At 40.8% G+C, this 22,502-nt stretch overlaps 1 protein-coding gene across 2 annotated transcripts in view; it reads left to right on the top strand.

Moving 5' to 3' along the window:
* lrfn2 (leucine rich repeat and fibronectin type III domain containing 2) overlaps nt 1-22,502 on the top strand; it is a 341,651-nt gene that overhangs the window by 109,142 nt on the left and 210,007 nt on the right. For both annotated transcript variants that reach the window (XM_031902656.1, XM_031902655.1), the window contains exon 2: nt 595-720. The gene's annotated coding sequence lies outside the window, so the exon portion shown is untranslated. The remainder of the gene's footprint in view (nt 1-594; nt 721-22,502) is intronic.

Here is a 22,502-nt window from a genome sequence, read left to right as displayed (position 1 = left end):
TTTTAGGATTCCGGTCGGTTCGGCCAGGAGAGTGGGTTCGCCCGAATCTGAATCCTGTTGAGAAAGGCCGAATCCTGGATTCGGTGCATCCCTATTACCTTCACATAAAAAAAACGTTGGTGTGACAATACTGTCATGTGCGTTTCGCAAATTTTTCACCATTTTGCTAATTTTTGGGCAGTTTTGAGAATGTTTTTTGGCAAAGCAAAATAAGACAGATTTGCTCATCACTATATTTTATTCTATTTAGAATATATTTTATAGACTCCTGTCAAAAGATAACTGATGCCACTATTAGAGATGTGACCCATTTCGCAGAAAAATGAGGGAAAAGTTGCTGAAATGTGGGGGCCACGAATTTTTTTGACTCACGAGACTTTTTGACTGCGACCATGTCCTTTTTTGATGCAACTGTGAATTTTCACAGCGAATTTAGGCGAAATGCAGAATTTCGCTAAAAAAATTACTAAAAATTCTTACAAATTTATGAACTGATAATGAAACATAAAATGAGCGACACTTTCTTTGCGTGTGTGTTTATGTGCATCAAATCCAAACGAAAAACGGTCTGATCATTCGTTTTCTATTCTTCAGGTTGAAAATGCAAGTTGGTAGACGAGAACAAAATCGCTGCTGCTCAGGAAGTGCTCGGCCAGAGAAGAGGGCGGGGAAAACTGTTTCCTGTTGTTGCTAACGAGCGAGTCTTGAAGATCCGTCAAGGTAAATGTCTTTGTGTTTAGTGTGAGAAGAATAAAGTTGATCGTCTTGAAGTGACTTCAGTGTTGAAGCCGACTTGTCGGTCACATGACTGTAAGGCCAGCCCACAACTTTCCCCAAATCTAAAAGAAAAACGGGAAAAACATTTATTGAAAAATGCACCTGTAGTAATACCATAATATTAGGCCAGTGACATCATTAATATGCGAAAGAATCCTCCAATGAGAATCCCAGATGTTCTGGTTAAATTTAGCTCCATGTTCTTAACTCCTGCAACTGGGGCTAGAATGGTTAAACCCAGTTTTTCTTCCCAGACCAATTAAATGACAGTCCTTACTCCCTCTTGATGTTTGATTCCAGTGTCACATGCATGTAGCCAACATGGGCAATAATCTCCCTATGTAAGACAACAGCAAATTGGCTGAGGAAAAGCTGGTGAGCAGCTTTCTCATTGGTGACTTTCTTGCATTTAATTACATTATAGATCAGGACCATTCTCATTGGTGAATGCTATAATATTTAATCTACAAATATATTTCTGGACTTTCTTTAAAGCATTAGGGGGTATTATTAGGGATGCACCAAATCCCGGCTGTTTTTTAAGGATTCGGTTTCGGCCGAATCTGCGGTCCTGCCTGAACCGAATCCTAATTAGCATAAATTAGCATATGCTAATTAGGATTCGGAGAGGGTTAAATGGGCAGCGAAAAACATTTTTTAACCCCTTCCGATCCTAATCAGCATATGCTAATTACTATTTGGATTCGGCCAAATCCTTCTGGGTGGGTTTGGGGGTTCAGCCGAACCCAAAAAAGTGGGTTTGGTGCATCCCTAGGTATAATAGTTTAAAGGAGAACTAAACCCTAAAATAGAAAATCATTAGAAATGCTGTATTTTATATACTGAACATAAACATAAACATTATGAACTTACTGCTCAAGCCCAGAGGTTGAGAAGCCTAATTACAGTGATGATTTATGCTTTCAAAGTTGTCCACAGGGGGCCGCCATCTTGTTACTTTGTTATACCATCTTCTATAAGATCTGGCTCCTGCACATGCTCAGTTTGCTCTGGGCTGCTGTTGGGAGGCGGAGCTTAGGGAACGTAGTAAATTTTCAAAACAACAGCACAAAGCCAGTGGCTGCATAAATATGCAGAATAATCCTCCAATGAGAATCCCAGCTGATGTGAGTAAATCCGGCTCCCTGTTCTCTGTTCCTGCAATTGGAGTTGGGAGCAATAAGCACAGTTTCCCAGCACTGAACAAGTCTGTCCCTTTATCCCCATGTCTGATTCCTGTGCCATATAATGACGGGAAAAATGCCATCATTATCTCTATATGTAAGATAATATCAAAATGGCTGATATAGTGCTGGGAATCTAATCAGCATTCTCATTGGTCACTTCTCTTGTGTATATCATTTTTTCTTCAACCCCCATAGAGAACTAGGTGGAACCTACAAATGATCCCATTGGCACAGAGACACAGGTGCATCATGGGTACAGGTACATATAAACTAGTGCTGCCCTATTACACACAGTTTATTACAGGGGGGGGGGGGGGGGAGTGTAAGGGGCATATACAGTCACTGTGTTACATACAGAGAAGTTATTGGGCTGATGGGCACTAAAGTGAATAATATTTTGTACCTTAGCCCTGGGGGGGGTGTAAGGTGCATATACAGTCACTGTGTTACATACAGAGAAACCGTTACACTGGGGCAGTTTATTCCCAGAGGGGCTGTTTGTAACAGCAAAGTGACTGGAACTTTTGTCACAGCTTCTGCCTCTGTTTCCAACCTCTGTAACTTATATTTGTAACTCAGCTCAGTATTTGGGATCATTACAAGGGGGAAAGAGAAGCCCCACTAAGGATTCGGCTAAAGTCTCGCCCCAAGCTCAAAAGGCCTTTAGCTTTTAAGAGAGCAGCCAGACAGGACTGTGATTGGTTGGCTAGTATGCATGTTAAATAGTGACCAGACTAAGCAGGCAGGGGAAAGAAAAATATTGTGAGTGGATCCCTAAGCTCAGTGACATCAGCCAAGAGCAGACTGAGCATGTGCAGTAGTTGGGCAAAGCAAAAGATGGAGAGCTACTGTGGGCATCTTCAGGGGCATGGGGCTTTATTTCTATAGAGCTTTGGTGACTTTGGGCTGATACAAGGGCCCAAAACACACAGCTAAACATTTCTACCCATATTCTTTTTTAGGCTTTAGTTGTCCTTTAACAGTTTAACAATAGTATAACAGTTTTTGAGGCTTTAGAACAACTTTTTTTTAAAAAAGTTTCAGTGAAACTTAGCGATGAGTGATATTTTCTCCAGGCATTGATTTGCTGCAAAATTCCATATTTCCCCATTGGTAAATTTTTTTACCGAAACTGCTTCAAAGATTTCCTGAGTCAGGAAAAAGTCACAGTTGCATTAAAAAAGTTGTGGTCGCTTCAAATCAATTGCGGCCTTGTCAATAAAATCGTGGTTGAGTAAAACAAAAAGTTGTGCAGTAGCCGCATTTCGTGAATTTTTCGCTGTATCTCGAATTTTTCAGCCGTTTTGTGAATTTTTGGCCAAAATGGGACAGATTCGCTCATCACTAGTGAAACTTCATGATATTGAATTGAAACTGATATATATAATTGGTATACAATATATACTAACTAGTGATTCCTCAAATCCCCTGTTTTTTGGTATGATATTTCTTCCCAATAGTGATGAGCTAAATGTTTCGGCAGGCATGGATTTGCGGCGAATTTCCGCGTTTTGCCATTGGCGGATTGTTTCGTGAAACAGATGAAAAAATTTGCAGCACATCCAAAAATTGTCGCCCGCGTCAAAAGAATACTCGCGGGGCGTCAAAAGAATAGCAACGGGCGATAAAATAATAGCCGCAGGTGATAAAATAATAGCCACTGGCGACAAAAGAATAGCCGCGGGTGATAAAATAATAGCCACAGGCGACAAAAGAATAGCCGCGGGTGATAAAATAATAGCCACAGGCGACAAAACAATAGCCGTGGGTGATAAAATAATAGCCACAGGCGACAAAAGAATAGCCGCGGGTGATAAAATAATAGCCACAGGCGACAAAAGAATAGCCGCAGGTGATAAAATAATAGCTGGGTGACAAAAGAATAGCCGCGGGTGATAAAATAATAGCCACAGGCGACAAAAGAATAGCCGCAGGTGATAAAATAATAGCTGGGTGACAAAAGAATAGCCGCGGGTGATAAAATAATAGCCACAGGCGACAAAAGAATAGCCGCGGGTGATAAAATAATAGCCACAGGCGACAAAAGAATAGCCGCGAGTGATAAAATAATAGCCACAGGCGACAAAAGAATAGCCGCAGGTGATAAAATAATAGCCACTGGCCACAAAAGAATAGCCGCGGGTGATAAAATAATAGCTGGGTGACAAAAGAATAGCCATGTAACAAAAGAATAGCCATGTGACAAAAGAATAGCCGCAGGACAATTTTTTTTGATAAACAACATTTTCGCCGTTTCCCGAATTTTACGCTGTTTCACAAATCTTTTCGGTGAAGCAAAATGGGACAGATTCACTCATCACGACTTCCCAACTACTACACTAATGTATGTTTTTGTGAGACCAATTTAGCTTTTTCTTCTCCTTAGTAAATATACCGCCATTTTATTTCATACATTTGCACAAGTTCAAGAGGTTTTTTTCTTGCCCGTTTTTGTTGATGTTTCATCTTTTACAAATTTGTAATTAAAATAGAAATTGAATAGAAGGCATCTCTCTCCAGCCGGGGTCTATGGGACAAACTATGGAGCCAATAATGTTCAATAACAGATGTTTCACATCAGACTTCTGCCCGTGTGCGGCACAACTTGCCCTTAACCGCTGCAAGTGCCGATGCGTAACGTTCATTATGCAGATTTCAGTCGCAGCTGGGATAATAGTTTTTACTAAGATCATAAAATTATACCGAGATCTAAAAGACTTTATTCTGCCAGACTGCGGCCTTTTATATGTTCATTTCTCACTTTTGTTTAGAATAACAAAAACGTAAAACGAGGCTACAGAGATTTTGAGGAATCTCCCCAAACTGGAATATATATATCAGTAAATATTGCCCTTTTACATCCTTTCCCTTGAGCCGCCACTTTGTGATGGGCTGTGTGCTCCCTCAGAGATCAGCTGACAGGAAGTGATGCAGCTCTAACTGTAACAGGAAGTAGTGTGGGAGCAAAAGGCAGAACTCTGCCCATTCATTGGCTGATGGGGCCTAGCATGTATGTGTGCCTTGGCTTGTTTGTGTGCACTGTGATTTCTATGATCCCAGGGGGCGGCCCTTAGTACATAAAATGTCAGTTTCCTATTTAGGATTACCCAATGGCACATACTGCTAAATAAGTATATTTATATGAAAATGGTTTATTTTAGGGATGCACCGAATCCCGGATTCGGTTCGGGATTCAGGCCAAATCCAGCCTTTTTTTCGATGCATTCGGTTTCGGCCGAGTCGAATCCGAATCCTAATGAGCATAAATTAGTATATGCTAATTAGCATTTGGTGGGTTGGGTGCATCCCTAGTTTATTTAGATGAAGCAGGGTTTTACATATGAGCTGTTTATGCAATATATTTGTATAGAGACCTACATTGTTTGGGGGGATAGTTTTCTGGTGGCATCCGAGTAGTGGAGGGCATCTCCCCAAGTTTAAGGGAGTTGTTATAGGTGGAAGAGTTAGCTCAGACCAGAATCTTGGTTGACTTGTTCTGGGACTTGGGACACTTTACATGATACTTTCTCTTACATTTGTAGATTGTAAGCTCTTTTGGGCAGGGCTCTCTTCACCTCTTGTATCGGTTATTGATTGCTTTATATGTTACTCCTTGTAGAGTGTAAGCTCTTTTGGGCAGGGCTCTCTTCCCCTCTTGTATCGGTTATTGATTGCTTTATAAGTTACTCCTTGTAGAGTGTAAGCTCTTTTGGGCAGGGCTCTCTTCCCCTCCTGTATCGGTTACTGATTGCTTTATATGTTACTCCTTGTAGATCGTAAGCTCTTTTGGGCAGGGCTCTCTTCCCCTCCTGTATCGGTTACTGATTGCTTTATATGTTACTCCTTGTAGAGTGTAAGCTCTTTTGGGCAGGGCTCTCTTCCCCTCTTGTATCGGTTACTGATTGCTTTATATGTTACTCCTTGTAGATTGTAAGCTCTTTTGGGCAGGGCTCTCTTCCCCTCCTGTATCGGTTACTGATTGCTTTATATGTTACTCCTTGTAGATTGTAAGCTCTTTTGGGCAGGGCTCCCTTCCCCTCCTGTATCGGTTACTGATTGCTTTATATGTTACTCTGTATGTCCAATGTATGAAACCCACTTATTGTACAGCGCTGCGGGGTATGTTGGCGCTTTATAAATAAATAATAATAATAATAATACAGGTATAGGACTCATTATCCAGAATGCTTGGGACCAAGGGTATTCCGGATAAGGGGTCTTTCCGCAATTTGGATCTCCATACCTTAAGTCTAATCAAAAATCAATAAAACATTGATTAAATGCAACAGGATTGTTTTGCCCCCAATAAGGGGTAATTATATCTTAGTTGGGATCAAGTACAGGTACTGTTTTATTATTACAGAGAAAAGGGAATCATTTAACCATTAAATAAACCCAATAGGATTGTTCTGCCCCACAAAGGGGTAATTATATCTTAGTTGGGATCAAGTACAGGTACTGTTTTATTATTACAGAGAAAAGGGAATCATTTAACCATGAAATAACCCAATAGGGCTGTTCTTCCCCCAATAAGGGGTAATTATATCTTAGTTGGGATCAAGTACAGGTACTGTTTTATTATTACAGAGAAAAGGGAATCATTTAACCATTAAATAAACCCAATAGGGCTGTTCTGCCCCAATAAGGGGTAATTATATCTTAGTTGGGATCAAGTACAGATACTGTTTTATTATTACAGAGAAAAGGGAATCATTTAACCATTAAATAAACCCAATAGGGCTGTTCTGCTCCAATAAGGGGTAATTATATCTTAGGGCTTTCCATAATTCAGAGCTTTCTGGATAACGGGTTTCCGGATAAGGGATCCCATACCTGTAATAATAATAATAATTAATAATAATTTACATGAAGGTGGACACACTCTCAGATCAGTAGTCATAACTTTGTTAGGAGACAGACAGGATTGTGATTGGCTAGCTTGTATGCATGTTTAATATTGATGAGGCAGAGGCATAAACAACTTGGAATCACAAAAAATGCCCAAAAATGACATTATATAAATAATGTGCATTGGAAGTACGTTGCATTTTGCCGATCCCTTGCTGTAAAATAACTGTTTGCCTTTAGGCATTATTAGGAGGGAATGTGAGTCTCCGCTTTTCCGCCCCATCGGCTGAATAATTCCGGCGGATTCTGCCAATTACTTGCGGGACGTTGTCGGTCTGTAAGTCAGCGACGCCTGACAGCTCCGCTTTATACCCAACTGACGGCTCCTTCGATCGGAGACAACTCGTAGGATTTATGGGGCCCCGGCTCCCTCAGAATGGGCCGTGATGGTACATCTGCGCCCCGTAATGTTACTGGGTTTGTACAAGTGTCATTCGGAGATGAATCAATAGCCGCAAATAGAATAAGATAAACACATTTATAAGTTCCGATGTGGAAAGGAAAGCATTTCGGCACAACCCCGGGTTGGGAATAATATTTTATTCTGTTCGCTCCGAGTCTTTCTGAAGATATTAATGCTGTTTGGAAGTCTCTCGGCAGCCAAATCAGTCTCGTAATGTTACCCAGAGCTGTTTAATCCTCTCCCTAAAAGCAACTTCACTCGGCAAATGTGTTTGCAAACTCAAAGGGAACCCGCGGTCCTTTGTATGGAAACTCTATGGAGAAAATGCACATCTATATAATGAGGGATGATTTTATGGAAAAGCAGAGAAAATGGGTTGTTCAATGCTAAGTCGGGTGGAAGGGACAGTGTTTTATCCAATTAACAGATATAATAAAGGGGAACTAAACCCTGTGGCTCAACCAAACGTTACTCAGCTGTTGCCGGACTACAAATCCCAGAATAATGTAACATATAATGAAGGGTGAGGCATGCTGGGAGCTGTAGTCCAGCAACATCAGGGTTGTACAGGTATGGGATCCCTTATCCGGAAACCCGTTATCCAGAATGCTCCGAATTACGGAAAGCCCGTCTCCCATAGACTCCATTTTCATCAAATAATTCAGAAATTTAAAACTGATTTTCTTTTTCTCTGTAGTAATAAAACAGTACCTGTACTTGATCCCAACTAAGATATAATTACCCCTTATTGGGGGCAGAACAGCCCTATTGGGTTTATTTCATGGTTAAATGATTCCCTTTTCTCTGTAATAATAAAACAGTACCTGTACTTGATCCCAACTAAGATATAATTACCCCTTATTGGGGCAGAACAGCCCTATTGGGTTTATTTAATGGTTAAATGATTCCCTTTTCTCTGTAATAATAAAACAGTACCTGTACTTGATCCCAACTAAGATATAATTACCCCTTATTGGGGCAGAACAGCCCTATTGGGTTTATTTCATGGTTAAATGATTCCCTTTTCTCTGTAATAATAAAACAGTACCTGTACTTGATCCCAACTAAGATATAATTACCCCTTATTGGGGCAGAACAGCCCTACTGGGTTTATTTAATGGTTAAATGATTCCCTTTTCTCTGTAATAATAAAACAGTACCTGTACTTACATAGTAAGTTGGGTTGAAAAAAGACATACGTCCATCAAGTTCAACCATAATGCCTATACCTAACCTGCCTAACTACAAGTTGATCCAGAGGAAGGCAAAAAACCCCATCTGAAGCCTCTCTAATTTGCCTCAGAGGGGAAAAAATTCCTTCCTGACTCCAAGATGGCAATCGGACCAGTCCCTGTATCAACTTGTACTAAGAGCTATCTCCCATAACCGTGTATTCCCTCACTTGTACTGAGAGCTATCTCCCCTACCCCTGTATTCCCTCACTTGTACTGAGAGCTATCCCCCTACCCCTGTATTCCCTCACTTGTACTGAGAGCTATCCCCCCTACCCCTGTATTCCCTCACTTGTACTGAGAGCTATCTCCCCTACCCCTGTATTCCCTCACTTGTACTGAGAACTATCCCCCCTACCCCTGTATTCCCTCACTTGTACTGAGAGCTATCCCCCCTACCCCTGTATTCCCTCACTTGTACTGAGAGCTATCTCCCCTACCCCTGTATTCCCTCACTTGTACTGAGAGCTATCCCCCCTACCCCTGTATTCCCTCACTTGTACTGAGAGCTATCCCCCCTACCCCTGTATTCCCTCACTTGTACTGAGAGCTATCCCCCTACCCCTGTATTCCCTCACTTGTACTGAGAGCTATCTCCCCTACCCCTGTATTCCCTCACTTGTACTGAGAGCTATCTCCCCTACCCCTGTATTCCCTCACTTGTACTGAGAGCTATCCCCCTACCCCTGTATTCCCTCACTTGTACTGAGAGCTATCCCCCCTACCCCTGTATTCCCTCACTTGTACTGAGAGCTATCTCCCCTACCCCTGTATTCCCTCACTTGTACTGAGAGCTATCCCCCCTACCCCTGTATTCCCTCACTTGTACTGAGAGCTATCTCCCCTACCCCTGTATTCCCTCACTTGTACTGAGAGCTATCTCCCATAACCGTGTATTCCCTCACTTGTACTGAGAGCTATCCCCCCTACCCCTGTATTCCCTCACTTGTACTGAGAGCTATCCCCCATACCCCTGTATTCCCTCACTTGTACTGAGAGCTATCCCCCCTACCCCTGTATTCCCTCACTTGTACTGAGAGCTATCTCCCCTACCCCTGTATTCCCTCACTTGTACTGAGAGCTATCCCCCCTACCCCTGTATTCCCTCACTTGTACTGAGAGCTATCCCCCATACCCCTGTATTCCCTCACTTGTACTGAGAGCTATCTCCCCTACCCCTGTATTCCCTCACTTGTACTGAGAGCTATCTCCCATAACCGTGTATTCCCTCACTTGCTAAGAATCCATCCAGCCCCTTCTTAAAGCTATATAATGTATCAGCCAGTACGACTGATTCGGGGAGGGAATGCCAGAACCTCACAGCTCTCACTGTAAAAAATCCTTTCCGAATGTTTAAATGGAACCTCCCTTCTTCTAAACGGAGTGGGTGCCCTCGTGTCCGTTGGAAGGACCTACTGGTAAATAAAACATTAGAGAGGTTATTATATGATCCCCTTATATATTTATACATAGTTATCATGTCACCTCTTAAGCGCCTCTTCTCCAGTGTAAACAGACCCAACTTGATCCCAACTAAGATATAATTACCCCTTATTGGGGGCAGAACAGCCCTATTGGGTTTATTTAATGGTTAAATGATTCCCTTTTCTCTGTAATAATAAAACAGTACCTGTACTTGATCCCAACTAAGATATAATTACCCCTTATTGGGGCAGAACAGCCCTATTGGGTTTATTTAATGGTTAAATGATTCCCTTTTCTCTGTAATAATAAAACAGTACCTGTACTTGATCCCAACTAAGATATAATTACCCCTTATTGGATGCAAAACAATACTATTGGGTTTAATTAATGTTTTATTGATTTTTTTGTAGACTTAAAGTATGCAGATCCAAATTACAGAAAGACCCCTTGTCCGGAATACCCTTGGTCCCGAGCATTCTGGATAATGGGCCCTATACCTGTTTTCTTAAAGCAATATTGCCCAATAAAACTGCATTAAAATGCAAGAAATCCCCCAATGAGAATCCCAGCTGATGTGAGTAAATCCGGCTCCCTGTTCTCTGTTCCTGCAATTGGAGTTGGGAGCAATAAGCACAGTTTCCCAGCACTGAACAAGTCTGTCCCTTTATCCCCATGTCTGATTCCTGTGCCATATAATGACGGGAAAATGCCATCATTATCTCTATATGTAAGGTAGCAGCAAGGGGCCTGACACAGTGCTGGGAATCAGCATTCTCATTGGTCACTTCTCTTGCACTTATAATCACATGTTGCTCAGTAGAAGGCTCATTGGGGAATTTCCTTGCATCTAGAATTAGGTTTTTCGACAACTTCTATAGCAACACTAGGGGGCGCCGTGGGGCAGCGTTATGGTTGGGTTTATATCCCCTTTAATATATATTTTTTGCATTTGTATTGGCACAACACAAACTCAGTGTTACACGGGCAGCATTGTGTTTGCATTTTGGGGTTACTGTTTCTTTAATAAACTGGAATGATCTATTTGATGGAGAGAATCCTATTGTAACCTGACATCAAGGTCACCTTCAAACCTGCTGGTATTGATTTCACTTTCAGTCTATTGCCGAGCAGCCCATGGAATTTAATGCTTTCCAAGGGTGAATTATTTCTCTATACAGTAACTGCAATTAAAGCCTCCAAACCAGAATGTGATTTAAACAGACAGAGGGACTATATCTGGTAACACAGTCCCTGGCTATTTAGTACAGGAATTGCTCTCCTACCCGAACTTCTTTCTCTCTACTCTCGAGGGATTGTTTTTTCTTTTCTCTGAGAAATGCAGCTTTTAGCCATGTTGTTTATTTTACTGAAAATGATCACCTTACATTGAATAGATTTTTATTGTAAGCATAAAGTCCATGTCCAATAAAATATGATGTGCATTAGTGACCCAACCCACAACCAACCCAACCCAGCAAGGCACCTGTATTCATAGCCACTCCCGACCCGCCCATCTGTACTTGATCCCAACTAAGATATAATTACCCCTTATTGGGGCAGAACAGCCCTATTGGGTTTATTTAATGGTTAAATGATTCCCTTTTCTCTGTAATAATAAAACAGTACATGTACTTGATCCCAACTAAGATATAATTACCCCTTATTGGGGCAGAACAGCCCTATTGGGTTTATTTAATGGTTAAATGATTCCCTTTTCTCTGTAATAATAAAACAGTACCTGTACTTGATCCCAACTAAGATATAATTACCCCTTATTGGGGCAGAACAGCCCTATTGGGTTTATTTAATGGTTAAATGATTCCCTTTTCTCTGTAATAATAAAACAGTACCTGTACTTGATCCCAACTAAGATATAATTACCCCTTATTGGGGCAGAACAGCCCTATTGGGTTTATTTCATGGTTAAATGATTCCCTTTTCTCTGTAATAATAAAACAGTACCTGTACTTGATCCCAACTAAGATATAATTACCCCTTATTGGGGCAGAACAGCCCTATTGGGTTTATTTAATGGTTAAATGATTCCCTTTTCTCTGTAATAATAAAACAGTACCTGTACTTGATCCCAACTAAGATATAATTACCCCTTATTGGGGCAGAACAGCCCTATTGGGTTTATTTAATGGTTAAATGATTCCCTTTTCTCTGTAATAATAAAACAGTACCTGTACTTGATCCCAACTATGATATAATTACCCCAGGTCCCGAGCATTCTGGATAACAGGTCCCATACCTGTACATAGAAATGAATGACCCAGTTCTGCTAATGATGCTTTATCTAATTCATCCAAGGTGGAGGCTGATTAAAAAAACAATTTGCCAAGGTCGCCCAACACCTGCTCAGGAATGAAGTCTCCATTGTCCCTGGCTGGGAATGTAGAACATGGGCCTTAATCTCTTTTCTTACCCCCATATGTATAATGTGTTGATCTCTGTCGAGCCGCCCTCCCACCAAGTTGGCCAACTGCTCACTTTCCAGTGAATATTGTTTTCTACATACACTTTACTTGTCCAACTCTGTAGCAAAACTGTAGCAATGACAAAAATACACAGTTTACTCGCTAATAGTATTATTGAAATGTGAATGTGATTTTAGAGAGTGAATGATGATTGTATACTATTAAAAAAGTGTCTTCACCATCTTAGAAACCACAGGGCAATATTCAAGGATGGAATTCTCTTATGAGCTCTTTTCAGCTGGTATGGATGAGTGGTGCATTGACTTCAATGCACTTGGAATGATTAAAGGGGATATAAACCCAACCATAACGCTGCCCCACTGCGCCCCCTAGTGTTGCTATAGAAGTTGTCGAAAAACGTAATTCTAGATGCAAGGAAATTCCCCAATGAGCCTTCTACTGAGCAACATGTGATTATAAGTGCAAGAGAAGTGACCAATGAGAATGCTGATTCCCAGCACTGTGTCAGGCCCCTTGCTGGTACCTTACATATAGAGATAATGATGGCATTTTCCCCTCATTATATGGCACAGGAATCAGACATGGGGATAAAGGGACAGACTTGTTCAGTGCTGGGAAACTGTGCTTATTGCTCCCAACTCCAATTGCAGGAACAGAGAACAGGGAGCCGGATTTACTCACATCAGCTGGGATTCTCATTGGGGGATTTCTTGCATTTTAATGCAGTTTTATTGGGCAATATTGCTTTAAGAATACAGCCCTGATGTTGCTGGACTACAGCTCCCAGCATGCCTCACCCTTCATTATATGTTACATTATTCTGGGCTTTGTAGTCCGGCAACAGCTGAGTAACGTTGGGTTGAGCCGCGCTGTGCCGCAGGGTTTAGTTCCCCTTTAAAAAAAAAAAAAAAAGTAAAGAAAAACTGCCCTTGACTTTAATCACTTGGCTTGAAAAAAAAAACCCACTTATTGGTCATTACTTGGCCATTGACTTCAATGCACTTGGTGTGAGAAAAAAAAGCAACCCATTCAACCTAATGTACAAGAAAAAAAAAGGCCCATTGACTTTTTTTTTGTTGAAGGACATTTCACTCATCGCTATTCTTTTCTATTTTTTCCCAATGCTGTCATTAACCATTATTTTCTTCTCAACATTTACACGTTCAAACGTCTTCTTCCCCCCCATCCCCAGAAGGTCTCAACATTTTCTGTTGATTCTGTGTCTTTCCCTTTAATGATGAACGTGTATACGTTGCCCATTCCTTGTTACCCCCATTGCCTAATTTGTTCCATATAACGTATCTCTGTTGTTCTTTTGCTGGTTGAGAAGTTGGCAGATCTGAGACTAATGTTTGCGCCTCTGTGTGGCTGGGGTTTGTGTCCAGTATTGCGGCTGGTGTTGATGTATTTGTGGTGAGGAGATGTACTGTGGAAAGATGTCACACCTTGTGTCTCAACCCTTTCTCCTTGTAGAGTGTAAGCTCTTTGGGGCAGGGCTCTCTTCACCTTTTGTATCGGTTATTGATTGCTTTATATGTTACTCCTTGTAGATTGTAAGCTCTTTTGGGCAGGGCTCTCTTCACCTCTTGTATTGGTTATTGATTGCTTTATATGTTACTCCTTGTAGAGTGTAAGCTCTTTGGGGCAGGGCTCTCTTCACCTCTTGTATCGGTTATTGATTGCTTTATATGTTACTCCTTGTAGATTGTAAGCTCTTTTGGGCAGGGCTCCCTTCCCCTCCTGTATCGGTTATTGATTGCTTTATATGTTACTCCTTGTAGATTGTAAGCTCTTTGGGGCAGGGCTCTCTTCCCCTCCTGTATCGGTTATTGATTGCTGTATATGTTACTCCTTGTAGATTGTAAGCTCTTTTGGGCTGGGCTCTCTTCACCTCTTGTATCGGTTACTGATTGCTTTATATGTTACTCCTTGTAGATTGTAAGCTCTTTGGGGCAGGGCTCTCTTCACCTCTTGTATCGGTTACTGATTGCTTTATATGTTACTCCTTGTAGAGTGTAAGCTCTTTTGGGCAGGGCTCTCTTCCCCTCCTGTATCGGTTATTGATTGCTTTATATGTTACTCCTTGTAGATTGTAAGCTCTTTTGGGCAGGGCTCCCTTCCCCTCCTGTATCGGTTATTGATTGCTTTATATGTTACTCCTTGTAGAGTGTAAGCTCTTTTGGGCAGGGCTCCCTTCCCCTCCTGTATCGGTTACTGATTGCTTTATATGTTACTCCTTGTAGAGTGTAAGCTCTTTTGGGCAGGGCTCCCTTCCCCTCTTGTATCGGTTACTGATTGCTTTATATGTTACTCCTTGTAGATTGTAAGCTCTTTTGGGCAGGGCTCTCTTCCCCTCCTGTATCGGTTATTGATTGCTTTATATGTTACTCCTTGTAGATTGTAAGCTCTTTTGGGCAGGGCTCTCTTCCCCTCTTGTATTGGTTATTGATTGCTTTATATGTTACTCCTTGTAGATTGTAAGCTCTTTTGGGCAGGGCTCTCTTCCCCTCCTGTATCGGTTACTGATTGCTTTATATGTTACTCCTTGTAGAGTGTAAGCTCTTTTGGGCAGGGCTCTCTTCCCCTCCTGTATCGGTTATTGGTTGCTTTATATGTTACTCTGTATGTCCAATGTATGGAACCCACTTATTGTACAGCGCTGCGGGATATGTTGGTGCTTTATATTATTATTATTATTATTATTATCATTATTATTAGTATTAATAATGATAAATGTCAATTTAGAGAAGAACAATATACGTGGGCAAATTCGATTCTGGACTGGGGTTGCCACCTCTGCCGTCTTTCTTAGCTGGGCAGGGGGCGGGGGTGATGCCATGGGGGGCGGGGAAGAAGTGGGGCTGTGACATCACTGGGCAGAGAGGAGGCGGGGCCGTGACATCACAGGGACGGGCCTATGATGCTCCAAACTGTGATTTTATTGTGCTTGGCCGATTGGCCTAATCTGGGAAACCACCCATGAGGTTTTGACCCGGATAGTCCTTCCGAAAACCCGGCAAAACCGGACCCTATTCTAGACCCAATTCCCAATAAGCTTAAACCAGAAGAAAAATATTGTAGATTGATACAATTTTTTTTTTATATATATATTTGCTTCAGACATTTCTTTTCAAAGAGTGTTTTCTTCCATCTGAGATACCTATGATATCTTCGAAACATATTTTCCGCTATTTTAATGCAAACAAGGGTCTGACTTGGAGACGTATTTTGGGTAAATCTCATTTGATTTGCAGCTCGGCAGGAAAAGCAGAAACATCCACTATCTGCTGAGATTTATATATTTGCTTTCCCTTTGTAAATAATACATGAGGAACAATGAAGAGAAAGGCGGAAAAGCCGAAAAGCCCCGTTAGATCCAATTCCGCTGAAGTCCAGGCGAGTCGGGGAACTCTTTGCCTTCTCTGCCCATGAATCTCCCAGACTGATGCTCTCGCGCTCATTTTTCTAAAAACGCAGCACTTTGGCGGCTTCGCTGTTGGGAAGTTTATGATTATTGCTCGCCCGGTTCTGAAGGAATAAAAGGGAAATATTTCTAAAGAAAAATAAATGACCCGACACGTTCCGTCGGTGCAGCCATTTTTCATATATCAGAAGGTCAGTTTGTGTTCTTTAATATTATACGTATGTCCCTCTGTCACCTTGGGGAACGAGCTGTAGAATGAATGATTGGACACAAACAACCTGCTGTGCCGCCCTGTTACAAACTTGGATGGATATAGACTCGTTATATTCAACCTTCTTATTCTAAATGTGCAGAATTCCCAGTTTTCGGATGCGCTGTCTGGGTCAAAACCTGCCCGGTTTCCCGAATTAGGAAAACCGGGCAGGACTCAGTAACATTGACGCATCATAGCCCCACTCCTATGATGTCATGGCCCCATCATCTCTCCGCCCCTTGATGTCACGACCCCACCTCTTCCCCCGCCCCCGTGACATCATACTCGGCCCCTAACCGGCTAGGAAAGCCACCAGAGGTGGCAACCTTACCCATAGGTATTTCTTGGGTTATTGTCTGTATTAACTTGATTGCCAAAGGTTACTTAATCCTAACAGAGAGATCAGGAAAAATATATAGGTTTATATTAAGTAACTAAGGGAAGGTTTGTATAAGGGTTGCACCAAACCCAGATTTTCGGGTTCGGCCGAACCCCAGAATCCATGTTAAGTGATTCGGCCGAATACTGAACCAACTCCGAATCCTAATTCAGACTCAGTTTGGCCAGGACCGTGGATTCGCCCGAATCTGAACCCTGCCGAAAAAGGCAGAATCCTGGCTGAATACCGAACCGAATCCTGGATTCTGTGTATCCCTAGTTTGAATAGTTTTGTGTTTTTTTGCATTCTAATTATTTATCAACATTCAATTTTGACTTTTTAACCACAATTTGAATTTTTTTTTGTTGCCACAGATTGCATATAAAATTCAACATAGTATGTTTCAAAGTAAAACTGACGTATTTGCTTATATTCTTTGAGTACTTGAGAAATAAGTTGCTTTAACGTTACCTTATTTTATATTAGTTCACATTTTACATTATTTTCTTTTGGCCACCTGAAGGGGTTTCTTTTGTATGTCGTAAGATTTATTATTAAAGGAGAAGGAAAGGCATTTTACTGCCAATAGATAAGCCACCTAGAACTAGTGCCACCTAGAACCCTATATTTATTCTGCAGAAAGCTTTACCTGCCTGAGTAACAGCCCTAGAAGCTCCCTCTGTTTGTTTAAGATAGCAGCTGCCATTTTAGCTTGGTCTCAGTAGCTTCCTGCTGCAGCTCTGGCTGCTGGTAGCTCAGATTACACAGCAGAGATGGGAGGGGGAGAGAGTTGAGATGGGAGGGAGAAGGGAGGGGGAGAGAGGAGCAAACTGAGCAGACTCGTGCCCGTGCCCTGAAGGATATTTCTGAGAGCAGGAAGTCTGACACAGAAGAACATGTGACACAAAAGGAAGAGAAGAGGTCCTGTGTTTCTTTTAATAGTTTCCTATCATGTTGTAATGCTTTCCGGCCCAAGTCAGGAACACGTAACATTTTTCAAATCTACAGACACAATAATGTTAGGAAATAATAGCAAATCAAACACAAGGAAACCCTTCTACATACTGCATGCTGGGTAGAACTAAGTGATAATGTGCCCTGTATCAGAAAACATGATTTCTACACATTTCACCCTGAATAAAACATTCTCACCCAGTCATCTATGTACTCGAGTAATAATAGAACACGGCAGTTTCACCTTATTATAAGCAATCGGAATTGCTCGCCTGTCACCCTCTCATAACATTCCATTAGGGAGACATTACCCCTCACTGTATTTCTCTTATCCGCTTTCCTACCGTCTTATCATTTATTGCCAGAATTGTCAAGAATTATTCATAGCAAGCGAAAAGCAAAATAAAATATATTGAGTTAACTTTTAGTATTATGTAGAGAGTGGTATTCTGAAACATTTTGCAATTGGTCTTCATTTTTTATTATTTGTGGTTTTTTAATTATTTCACTTTTTGGTTAGCAGCTCTCCAGTTTGGCATTTCAGCAGTTATCTTGTTGCTAGGGTTAAAATTATCTTAGCAACCAGGACGTAGTTTGAATGAGAGACTGGTACAGGTATAGGACCCATTATTGAGAATGCACGGGACCAAGGGTATTCCGGATATGGGTTATTTCCGTAGTTTGGATCTCCATACCTAAGTCTACTAAAAAATCAATAAAACATTAATTAAACCCAATAGGACTGTTCTGCCCCCAATAAGGGGTAATTATATCTTAGTTGGGATCAAGTACAGGTACTGTTTTATTATTACAGAGAAAAGGGAATCATTTAACCATTAAATAAACCCAATAGGGCTGTTCTGCCCCAATAAGGGGTAATTATATCTTAGTTGGGATCAAGTACAGGTACTGTTTTATTATTACAGAGAAAAGGGAATCATTTAACCATTAAATAAACCCAATAGGGCTGTTCTGCCCCCAATAAGGGGTAATTATATCTTAGTTGGGATCAAGTACAGGTACTGTTTTATTATTACAGAGAAAAGGGAATCATTTAACCATGAAATAAACCCAATAGGGCTGTTCTGCCCCCAATAAGGGGTAATTATATCTTAGTTGGGATCAAGTACAGGTACTGTTTTATTATTACAGAGAAAAGGAAATCAGTTTTAAAATTCTGAATTATTTGATTAAACTGGAGTCTATGGGAGACAGGCTTTCCGTAATTCAGAGCTTTCTGAATAACAGGTTTTCTGGATAAGGGATCCCATACCTTTATATGAATAGGGGAGGGGCTGAATAGAAAGATAAGGAATAAAAACAATAATAATAAAACTGGAGCCTCACAGAGCAATAGGTTTTTGGCTGCCGGGGTCAGTGACCCCCATTTGAATGGGGGGGGGGGAACTGCTCCCTGACTCAACTGGATAAACAGCGAGTTATGTTGTTTTGTGTCTACTCATCAAAATATCACTGCAGTAACACTCAATAATGAAATGCCACAAGTCGTTATAATAAATGTGTTAAATATGAAACCACCAATAACCTCCAAAGAGAAAAGGAGCTCATGTTTCAAATTGATTAGATTATCTGCCCAACAGTAATCAATACGCAATGATGCTGAATGAACTGCTGAAGTTTCTAGAGGGAAATTGACTACATGTTCCCATAGAGGTGATGGAACGACTTGCTTGGTCACTCACTTCTATAAGCCACAATCACCAATGGAGTTATGTTATCTTAAAGGGGAACTAAACCTTGGGGCACAGCATGGCTCAACCAAACCTTACTCAGCTGTTGCTGGACTTCAAAACAACCATCCTATTGGGTTTATTTAATGGTTAAATGATCCCCTTTTCTCTGTAATAATAAAACAGTACCTGTACTTGATCCCAACTAAGATATAATTACCCCTTATTGGGGCAGAACAGCCCTATTGGGTTTATTTAATGGTTAAATGATTCCCTTTTCTCTGTAATAATAAAACAGTACCTGTACTTGATCCCAACTAAGATATAATTACCCCTTATTGGGGGCAGAACAGCCCTATTGGGTTTATTTCATGGTTAAATGATTCCCTTTTCTCTGTAATAATAAAACAGTACCTGTACTTGATCCCAACTAAGATATAATTACCCCTTATTGGGGGCAGAACAGCCCTATTGGGTTTATTTAATGGTTAAATGATTCCCTTTTCTCTGTAATAATAAAACAGTACCTGTACTTGATCCCAACTAAGATATAATTACCCCTTATTGGGGGCAGAACAGCCCTATTGGGTTTATTTCATGGTTAAATGATTCCCTTTTCTCTGTAATAATAAAACAGTACCTGTACTTGATCCCAACTAAGATATAATTACCCCTTATTGGGGGCAGAACAGCCCTATTGGGTTTATTTAATGGTTAAATGATTCCCTTTTCTCTGTAATAATAAAACAGTACCTGTACTTGATCCCAACTAAGATATAATTACCCCTTATTGGGGGCAGAACAACCCTATTGGGTTTATTTAATGGTTAAATGATTCCCTTTTCTCTGTAATAATAAAACAGTACCTGTACTTGTTCCCAACTAAGATATAATTACCCCTTATTGGGGCAGAACAGCCCTATTGGGTTTAATTAATGTTTTATTGATTTTTTAGTAGACTTACGGTATGGAGATCCAAATTATTGAAAGACCCCTTATCCGGAATACCCTTGATCCCGAGCATTCTGGATAACGGGTCCTATACCTGTATTTTACCTTTGTTGTATTGCTATACTGAGCTCATTTTCAATAAACTCCATTAGAATAAAAGGAGGGGTTTGCAGTGATTTTCTAAATATAATGACCTATATAATATATGTGCTTCACTAACTTGTCCTAAGATGTAAAATGAAGCAAGCAGTAGATATTATAATACGATTCCATTCATTTATATAGCCCCCCCAACCAGGGTACTCAGACTATAGCAACAAACAAGGATCATAGAGCTCCACTAACTATATATTACAGTTGAAAGACTTGAGGAACAAATTAGATATGAGGTTGCGGTAGAAAGAATTTGTCATTATTTCTTGTAGTAAATTTACTATAAAATGACTATAGTAAATAGTTGGAATAGTTGAACTGAAGAAGCTGCTCAGATGAGTAGTGAAACGTCTGCAATGATTACCTAACAAGTCCAGTTGCTTTAGATTTAATTATACTAGATAAATAGTGGGAAAGTTTGATGGTTTGTAGAGATGGGAGAATATGAATTCAAGGAAGGAATTTCCAGAGACTGTTGGGAGCTTGATGGAAACCTTGGGATGTGGTTCTGAGAAGAGAAGAGAAGAGAAGAGGAGAGAGGCAGAGATAGGAGGCAACATAGGAACATGAATGAGTCCATATTAAGATAAAAGCTAAGATGTAGGGAGGGTTTTTACTGCTCAAGGCGTTGAATGTCAGTGTTAAGAGTTAGAATTTATTTTAAGAGGAAACTGGGAGCCAGTGAAGGGATTTTAATAGGTTAGCAGCTGATATGGAAAGGCGAGATAATTGGACAAGTCTTGCAGCTGTGTCTAAAACAGACTGAGTCGTAGAAAGACAGGAAAGCCTGTAAGGAGTAAGTTGCGGCAATTCAAGTGTGCAGATAAGGGCTGTGGATGTTTCTAAGCCGAGAAAAGGATGAAGTCGGCCATGTTGTGCAGATTAAGGCGGCAGTCAGAAATGATTTCATGCCAGTCAACCTGTGTGGCCGAATACAAGCTGACTGTTAACCATGAGTGAAAGTTGAGGAGGTTGAGTTGTAGGTAGCTTATCCATAAGTAGATGGAAGAAGGGCTATTTGTGACCTAGGACAGGACTAAAGATGAGACAGGTAGATCCTTGACTGGTGCTATCTGCCTAAAGGAAGAGGGAAGTGTAAATATATGTTTGTGTTGAGATTCTTGATGTCTATTTGTCTATCTTTTTCAAGATCTGTGCAATGCCTTGAGCAGCATAAGTTGGGATGGAGGTACTGGTGGCCACGAAGAAACGCTCATTGTATCACAAAAATGTTGGGTTTGAATGGATCAGTTGAATGGAAGGTTACTAGAGTGAAGTACAGTTCTTTGGTAATTGGATGAGATCTTTTGTTGCAGGACTTTACTGGAGGAAGTGATCTGAGCCAGAGGGCCATGGTTTTTCCAGTGATACATGGAGGGATGAGTGAAAGTGTCAAGAACTCATGAAAGAGCATTGTTGTAGAGCAGGGATCCCCAACCAGTAGCTCCTGAGCAGCATGTTGCTCACCACCCCCTCCCAGTGGCCTCAATGTAGGTGCCATTTTTAAATCTCTGGCTTGGAGACAACTTTTGGAAGCATAGAGATGCAGTTTTACTCCAAGCAGAGCCTTCTGCAGGCTAGCAGTCCACTTGTGCTACCAAATAGCCAATCATAGCCCTTATTTTGCATCATCTAGAGAACTTTTTCATGCTTCTGTTGCTCACCAACACTTTTTACATCTGAGTGTGGCTCACAAAGTTTGGGGATCCCTGTTGTACATTGAAATGTGAGGGTGTTGATTTGAGACGAGAGTTGAGGTGAGAATGCAGGGGGTCAATTGTATGAATATTTCTATATGTTAGAGAGTTGACTCTCATAAGTAATTTGGATAAACAAGGAAGCTGGGTTTTTTGTTGGGTGTTATTTGTACAACCTTAATCCTGCTTGCTGGAACATATACAGTATGTAACAACATTACTTGACTTCCAGATACATGAAGTTTCCTTCTGGGTCATTGATAGATCTCTGTATCTGACTGTCAGTATTAATTGGATTGCAGCTTTGATCAATAAAGATATTCCCTAGTGGCCAAACACTTGGTTTTCGCCTTCAATGTACTGTATGTGGTTACATTTCACAACTTGAGTAAAAATTGTGGTGTTAGGATTTAATGTTGTTGTAATATGGATATTGTGGTTAGTGGCTGGGTCTGGGGTTTAGGGAGGTTAACCTAGATTTATATTTGATACAGATAGGGCTTTATTATGAGGCAGTTATGGAGTGAATGCACAATTTATGACCCAAATCAGAATTATTATTGTTGTATAGAAATCATGTCATTATTCTACATTTATTAACCCAGCGTTCTCCTATATTAATGAGGT

Source organism: Xenopus tropicalis, chromosome 5 (assembly GCF_000004195.4).
Source record: "Xenopus tropicalis strain Nigerian chromosome 5, UCB_Xtro_10.0, whole genome shotgun sequence".
NCBI lineage: Eukaryota > Metazoa > Chordata > Amphibia > Anura > Pipidae > Xenopus > Xenopus tropicalis.
This window is presented reverse-complemented; position numbering and strand designations above follow the sequence as displayed.